This window comes from Carlito syrichta, unplaced genomic scaffold, assembly GCF_000164805.1.
Source record: "Carlito syrichta isolate Samal-C Ts95f unplaced genomic scaffold, Tarsius_syrichta-2.0.1 Scaffold301884, whole genome shotgun sequence".
Classification (NCBI taxonomy): domain Eukaryota; kingdom Metazoa; phylum Chordata; class Mammalia; order Primates; family Tarsiidae; genus Carlito; species Carlito syrichta.
Genome location: NW_007245980.1, coordinates 198627 through 205923, shown reverse-complemented (window position 1 = coordinate 205923; position 7297 = coordinate 198627). Strand labels below are relative to the sequence as shown.

The 7297-nt window shown below is 48.9% G+C and overlaps 1 protein-coding gene across 1 annotated transcript in view; it reads right to left on the bottom strand.

Moving 5' to 3' along the window:
* The window catches only part of MARCH4 (membrane associated ring-CH-type finger 4), a 116984-nt gene that overhangs the window by 26915 nt on the left and 82772 nt on the right, over nucleotides 1–7297 (bottom strand). The window lies entirely within an intron of this gene.

Below are 7297 nucleotides of genomic sequence, written 5' to 3'. Positions count from 1 at the left end.
GCCACTCACGGTCTGGAGGCGCCAGATCCACGCCGAGGCCTGGGCTGCAGCGCCCCGGCCAAGGGAGCCAAGCCCCACCCAGGGTCCTGAGCTCCCTGCTCCTCCTGGAGTGACACAGAACGGTATTTCCTTCACAGCTCGGGCCCCAGGGCTCTGTGAAGAGGACTAGGCTGGTTTCTGTGGAAGCCCTCTCTCTGCTTCCCCAGAAGGGGCGTCAGACTCCAAGAGCTTCTCTGCCAAGGCTGGCCAAGAATGCAAACTCAAGTGCCCTCAGGGTCAGACAGGCAACACAGGTGACAAAAGCTAGCTGGTGGAGGCCAATTGGAAGGTCCAGACCCAAGTTCAAGGGGCCGTCACCAGCTGTAGATGTGGTGACCCAGTGGGAATCTTTGTGGAAAACCGCCTCAGAGTTAAATGTCAACAATGAATGTGGGTTTAAAAATAGATCACGAGAGTGATTTTTTGCCTGAGTGTAGAGCTCTGGTCTTGAGCCTTTGCGGTCTCCTGCAAGCCAATGCATAGAGACCAGTCTTCTTGGATAAACCTCCTGCGCCCAGCTTACGAGTGAGAAAAACATGGGGCAGGCCTGAACCCCGGGGACCTGGGAGATGGACACCCTCACTGAAGGTTTAGGTCCTTGCAGCCACCCTTGGGCCTGGCTGGGAGTGGCTGGGAAGCCCAGCCAAGAGGGAGCTGGAAGCAAGAAGCCAAAGGACCCGGCCATGCTAGATGATGTCGGGGTTCGAAACCTCCTGGGGATGAACCACTGAGCTGGGCTCATTCCCCAGAGCTCCCCATGACCATCTATCAGATGGCCATGACTAAAGTCTGCGTCTCTGCGTCACCTGACATGATGGCCTCACCTGCTCTTCTTGTCTTCCCCTTGTCTGTTCTCTTGTCTTGTCACCCTGATAGCTCAGGGTCCACCATCTTTGCTCACTAAATCCCCATCCGCCAAGTCCACCATTTACTCTCCCAGAGACGTTAGCAGTTGGGCCCACCCACCTTCCCTGATCTGTGCTCCCTTCTGGCCTCACCTCTAGCCTCCCCCCCATTCTCCACGCCCTCCCCTGCCCCAGCTCATTTATTTGGGATCCAACCCTCTGCCTCGCTCCTAGCAAAGGACCCGTGAGATCCCACGCACAGCCCCAATCCCTCAGCTCCACGGTGTTCCTGCTAGTTTGAGGATTTCACTGCTCATGAAACCACATCTCATTCACAACCTTAAATAATCAAGCACAGGAACTCCTGACCTCTAAGTTAGTGATCTCCATCTGCACCTTCCATCACGTTCTTTGCTGCAGACTGTAGAATCAGCCATTTCCTCCCAAGGTACTCCTGGGATCACCTTTTCCTTCTACTTCAACTCTCATCACACAAAGAGCTCACCTTGGCCTGGCTGAGGTCTAGAAGAACATCCTTTTGCACCTGGTCTGCATGTCAAACTGCTACTTCTCTGTTTTCAAGATGGTTCGAGTACCAGCTCCTACTGAGAGTCATCCCAGACTTCTCCTGGTCGAGCTCAGTGCTCTGATCTCTGAGCACTTTACGATGAGTGACTTGGGCATGCCCTTGTTGGAGCACCTGGGACATCTTTGTGAGGATCCATGCACATGCCTGTCTGCTCACCAGAGAAGCCCTGGGTGGTAGGGTGAGGAGTTCATCTTTGAGCCCCTTCCCCTCGGTGCCAAGCCCTGCACCCTGAAGTCCTACATAACTCTTTGCACTTGAAGGAGTACCTAAAAAATAAATCAAGTTTCTTCTCAGGTTTCCTGCATTGCCCTGAGGAACAGGGATGAGAAGGCCCACTTCATGAGAATGGGAACCACGTCCATCTTGTTGACTCTGGGACCCTGCATCTTGGTTGGTGCCCGGCATTCTGTGTATATTTGTGCAATGAATGCATTTGGTGGCAGAAATGTTCAGGTGCTCATCGACATGAAACCCTTCCTGGGTCCCCTATTCTCCTCCTCCGGTATGGACAGAGGCCCCTTCACTGTGACTCCAGGTCCCTTCCCATACCCTCTGTCATAGCACATTTGTCTATTTGACCCCTTGGTCTCTAGGTCACTACCCTGTGACCCCCTGGAAGATGATATCTTACCCACCTTGGCATACCTAGCACCTAGCACGTAATACAGGGCCTGGTACAGTTATGCCCTCAATTCAACTTTGACAGCTAACTGCATGCGTGTGTGATTGATGAACAAGAGGGTTTGCTTCTCCAGGACGTGGCCAGTCTCTGGCTTCAGGTGGGCAGCCTTGGTTCTGGGAGAGGAGAAGAAGAGGCAGGAAATTCCCCCACTGCTGGGCACCCAACTCACCTTGGTATTGAGTAGCTGCCATGTAGCTCTGAGAAGGAAACAGGAGGGGGTGAGTGGAGAGAGGTGCTGGGGGAGGGGCGAGAGCCCTCATTATTCATGGCAGCATTTCCTAGGCTCATTAATTCCAACAAGATGAGCTGGGTTTGATTAATCGGGTTGTTAAGCAGCCACGTCAAATTGCCGATCAGGTAAGAGACATTGCTCTGGTCCCTGGCAACGGTGCCCAGCGACAGTGAAGTCTCTGCTTCCCAAGCAGCAGCCCCAAGACTAGGCGGGGAAGGGTGAGTTATTGACTGGAGCACAACTGATAACGAGACCTGGGCCCAGAGCCTCGGCATGGTCATCTGGATGGAAAAGGAGGGACATGACCTGCCTGGCCCCGGTGGCCAGCTAAGGGCCAAGAGGCATGGGTGTGCTACTTCCTCTGGAGCAACCTGCCCGGGCCCCCACGCTTTCCTTTGGGGAAAAGGAAGCCCCAAAAGGTAGAATAGGGACTTGCTTCTGGTACTGCAAATATTAGAAAGCAAGGACACCGAAACTGCCAGAAAAGTTTAACTTCGTTGAAGGAAGCCATCCATGATTTTAGGGGAGGGAAAATCCAGAAGCAAGCTAATTGAACTCTGGCGTTGAGGCCAATTTTTTTATTTTTATGATTTAGTATATTTTAATGTACATTTGAGGAGAAAGTCATAATCTTTTTAGTGTTCAAATCTTCTAAAAGGTCTCAACCTGGACCATTCACCAACTTCTACTGGTCAGACCTGTGTGTCTTCAAGAGCAACAGAAGCAGAAATGAGCCAGATGGAGTCAGGTTAGACTTAGGAAGATGCTGTTTGCAGTGAATTCTGTTAAAAGCTAAACGGTGGAATGTGGAAACCCAGTCTGCTCTATAAGAATCATAAAAAAATAAAAAACATAAGAGAGACCCCAGCCTGGGTGCAGTGGCTCATGCACGTAATCCCAGCACTTTGAGAGGTTAAGGCAGGAGGATTGTTTGAGTCAGGAGTTCGAGGTCAGCCCAGGCAACATAGTGAGATCTAATCTCTACAAAAAAATATCAGAAAAGTAGGTGGACATGGTGGTACACACCTGTAGTCCCAGCTATTTGGAAGGCTGAGGAGGAGGGATCATCTGAACCTAGGTAGAGGCTGTCTGTGGTGAGCTGTGACTGTGCCACTGCACTGTAGTCTAGGCAACAAAGTACACACCAACTCAAAGAGAGAGAGAGAGAGAGATAAAGAGAGAGACAGAAAGAGAGAGAGAAAGAGAGAGACAGAAAGAGAGAGAGAAAGAGAGAGAGAGGGAAAGAAAGAGAGAGAGAGAGAAAGAGAGAGAGAAAGAGAAAGAGAGAGAGAAAGAGAGAGAGAGAAAGAGAGTGAAAGAGAGAGAGAGAGAGAGAGAGAGAGAGAGAGAGTGAAAGAGAGAGAGAGAGAAAGAGAAGAGAGAGAGAGAGAGAGAGAGAAAGAGAGAGAGAGAGAGAAAGAGAGAGGGAAAGAGAGAAAGAGAGAGAAAGAGAGAGAAAGAGAGAGAGAAAGAGAGAAAGAGAGAGAGAGAGAGAAAGAGAGAGGGAAAGAGAGAAAGAGAGAGAAAGAGAGAGAGAGAGAAAGAGAGTGAAAGAGAGAGAGAGAGAGAGAGAGAGAGAGAAAGAGAGAGAAAGAGAGAGAGAAAGAGAGAGAGAGAAAGAGAGAGAGAGACCCACTAAAGGGAAAGGTTACACGACGAGCTCAAGGTCACACAGCCATCAGCCTCTGAGCCTCGCCACACCACTCTGCTCATCCTGCTTCCACCCACTAGTTCCTGCTACCCCACCTACACCTGTGCCTGTCAGTCTCTTTTCTGTCTACTCGTCTGCAGATCCCACTTCAATCCCTGGCCCAGCTCGGACACTCTGCCAAATCTCCCATCTTCATCCACACTTTCAAATCCTCCAAATTTTCAAATCCTCCAAGTCTGGGACTGTACCCACAAAACCCATAGAACTGAACACACTGGAGATGCACAATAAAAGTGTGTTTACTCACGGGACAGGCGCCAGGTTATCGGAAAGGACAAGCCCCTGTGGCCCAGCCCCTGAGGTTCCAGCATTGACGCCAGGAGGAGTATTAGGATCTTGTCTGCAGAGTTCAGCCAACTCTAGAGCAGGGGTCCTCAAACTACAGCCCGCGGGCCACATGCAGCCCGCCGAGGACTTTTATACGGCCCACAGGGTGTTTTTGCCGCCTTAACTTGTTACGACTAGCAGTGACAAATATGGAACCGGACATTGACCATCTCATTAGCCAACAGCAGGCCCATAGTTCCCACTGAAATACTGGTAAGTTTGTTGATTTAACTTTACTTGTTCTTCATTTTAAATATTGTATTTGTTCCGGTTTTGTTTTTTCACTTCAAAATAAGACATGCGCAGTGTGCATAGGAATTTATTCATAGTTTTTTTTTTAAACTATAGTCTGCCCCTCCAACGGTCTGAGGAACAGTGAACTGGCTCCCTATTTTAAAAGTTTGAGGACCCCTGCTCTAGAGATAGCAGATCAAAGGGGCTCATTAAATGCAACGGGCACTGGCCGCTTCCTCAAGGATCCGCTCAGAGTATCGGGGCCAGTGACCTCCCTGATAATGACTAAAACGAGAAAAATAGGATCTTCTCTAATCCCCTAGACACAGTGTGGGGAATAGTTGAGAGCACGGTTTGGGATAACAGACACTTTGGACTTGAGTGTCTGTTCACCACCTGTGTAAACTTCGGCAAGCCTCTTAACTCTCCGAGGCTTTGTTTCTTCATCTCTCCCTTGCAGATTACCTACTCAGTGTGGTTGAAAGAATTACAGTAAGTCCCCTACATATGAACGAGTTTCATTCTGAGAGCATATTCATAAGTCCAATTTGTTAATACGTCCAACAAAGTTAGCCTAGGTACCCAACGAACACAATTGACTAGATAGTAATCTATCGTAATAGGTCTATAATACTTTTCATACAAATAATATATTTTTTTAAAACACAAAAAAAGAAAAAATTTTTCATCTCACAGTACAGTAAGATACAGTACTGTGCCACCGTACTCTCTACAGTACTGTACAGTAAAGTACACAAAAGCACAGCTACTTGTAGAGGATGCACACTCATGACAATGTACGCCAGACATGAATTAACTTATGTGACCAGACATGTGAATGTACGTTCGCATCTTTGAAAGTTCACAACTTGAAGGTTCATATGCAGGGGACTGACTTATACATGAAATCATGCACTCAAGTACTTGAAACAGTGCCGGGCGCAAGTACGTCCTCTTGTTAAAATATGACAATTCTAACTCGCATTTCTGTAAGAACTTTAATTTCATAGTTTTTTCAACTACAACTCTATTTTATTTTCTACTATCACTCCAGGATAAGGAAGAGAGCAAGTACCTTAAGAAAATGGTTGTCGGGCTCGGTGGCTCAGCCTGTAATCCCAGCACTTTGGGAGGCCGAGGTGAGTGGACTGCCTCAGCCCGCGGGTTCGAGACCCGTCTGGGCAACTTGGCGAGACCTCATCTCTACAATAAATAAAAAATCAGCCGGGCATGGTAGCACGTGCCAATAGTTCCAGCTACTTGGAAGGCTGAGGCGACAGGATTGCCAGAGCCCAGCAGGTCGAGGCTGCGGTGGTCCGGAGCGTGCCACTGCACTCCAGTCTGGGTGACAGAGTGAGACTCCAACTCAAAAAAAGGAGCAGTAAAAGATTAAGGAACTTTCTAAGAGACTGCCCTTCTGTGATGGATAAGGGATACAAGAAGTTCTCCTGACTTCTAGCCTAGGATTTTCCCTTCTGTCACCCTGGGGACACTGGGAACATCTGGGAAGCCTTCATTTCAGGGGATGCTGAAGAGAAGAAGAGTTCAGGGCTCTTGGGGGGTCATGCTAGAATCAGAGGCAAGACAAGGTGATCCTCTAGTTTTGATTGCGATGAATCTGGTGCGAGGGAGAAGAGAACAGGATATCTTCTTGCTGCTGTGGGAGACCAGAAGGTACCTCCCCAAAATACAAAGCAGCGCTGAACTAAGACAATGAAGCAGCAGCAGATGCAGGAGAGCTCTCTGTCGTCCCCCTATTTGCCTAAAAGCAGGACATGGATTTACCAAGACAAAAGGTATCCTGCCTTCCTCTCTCCACAAGAGAACAGAGGTTAACCACTGATGACAGCCTGAGGCCCTCCTCGGCCTTGAGATGACACCGGAGGATTTATATTAACAAGCTCTCCTAATTAAACTTTGTCTGCCATTTGTTTTCCTTCCGCTCAGTTGCTGCCCACAAAGACTCAAAGTCCCTTTCCTTTGTCTCGTGTCTCTACAAATGCATTGTTCTTTGTTGAAGATGCTGTATAAGCCAGACTTCTAAGCCACTGAATTACCTTTCGTTGAGGTTTTTCCCTGCAGGCTTGCTCGCGCGCGCGCGCGCGCACACACACACACACACACACACACACACACACACACACACACACACACACACACACAGCTGGACACAGATTTGGGGCATTTTGAAACACATTTCAAATCCCTTGGAGTCACTCAGGGAGAGACCTGGCCAGAAACTGCCACCCCGTGAAGAACCAGATCTGGGTCTAGATTTCCTTCCAAATTAGGCGACAGTGCCAAGGATAGGGAGGGGCTGGGTCAATCTGCTGGCCTAATTTCCTCTGTTTTCACACTGTGAAGGAGCCAAATAAGACTAGGCTGCAATGACAATAGAAAGGAATTTCTTTAAAAAGAGTGCGTAGATGCATTTCTAGGGTTGTTCTACAGCACTAGGCCCTCCAGTCCTGGCCGGGAGCCATGTCCCAACATCCAGACCCTCACTCCAGATCATGACCCTCCATCTAGAGCATGAGTTCTCCTTCTTCAGAGGTCCTCAAACTTTTAAAACAGGGGGCCAGTTCACTGTCCCTCAGACCGTTGGAGGGGCGGACAATAGTTTTTTAAAAAAAGGAAT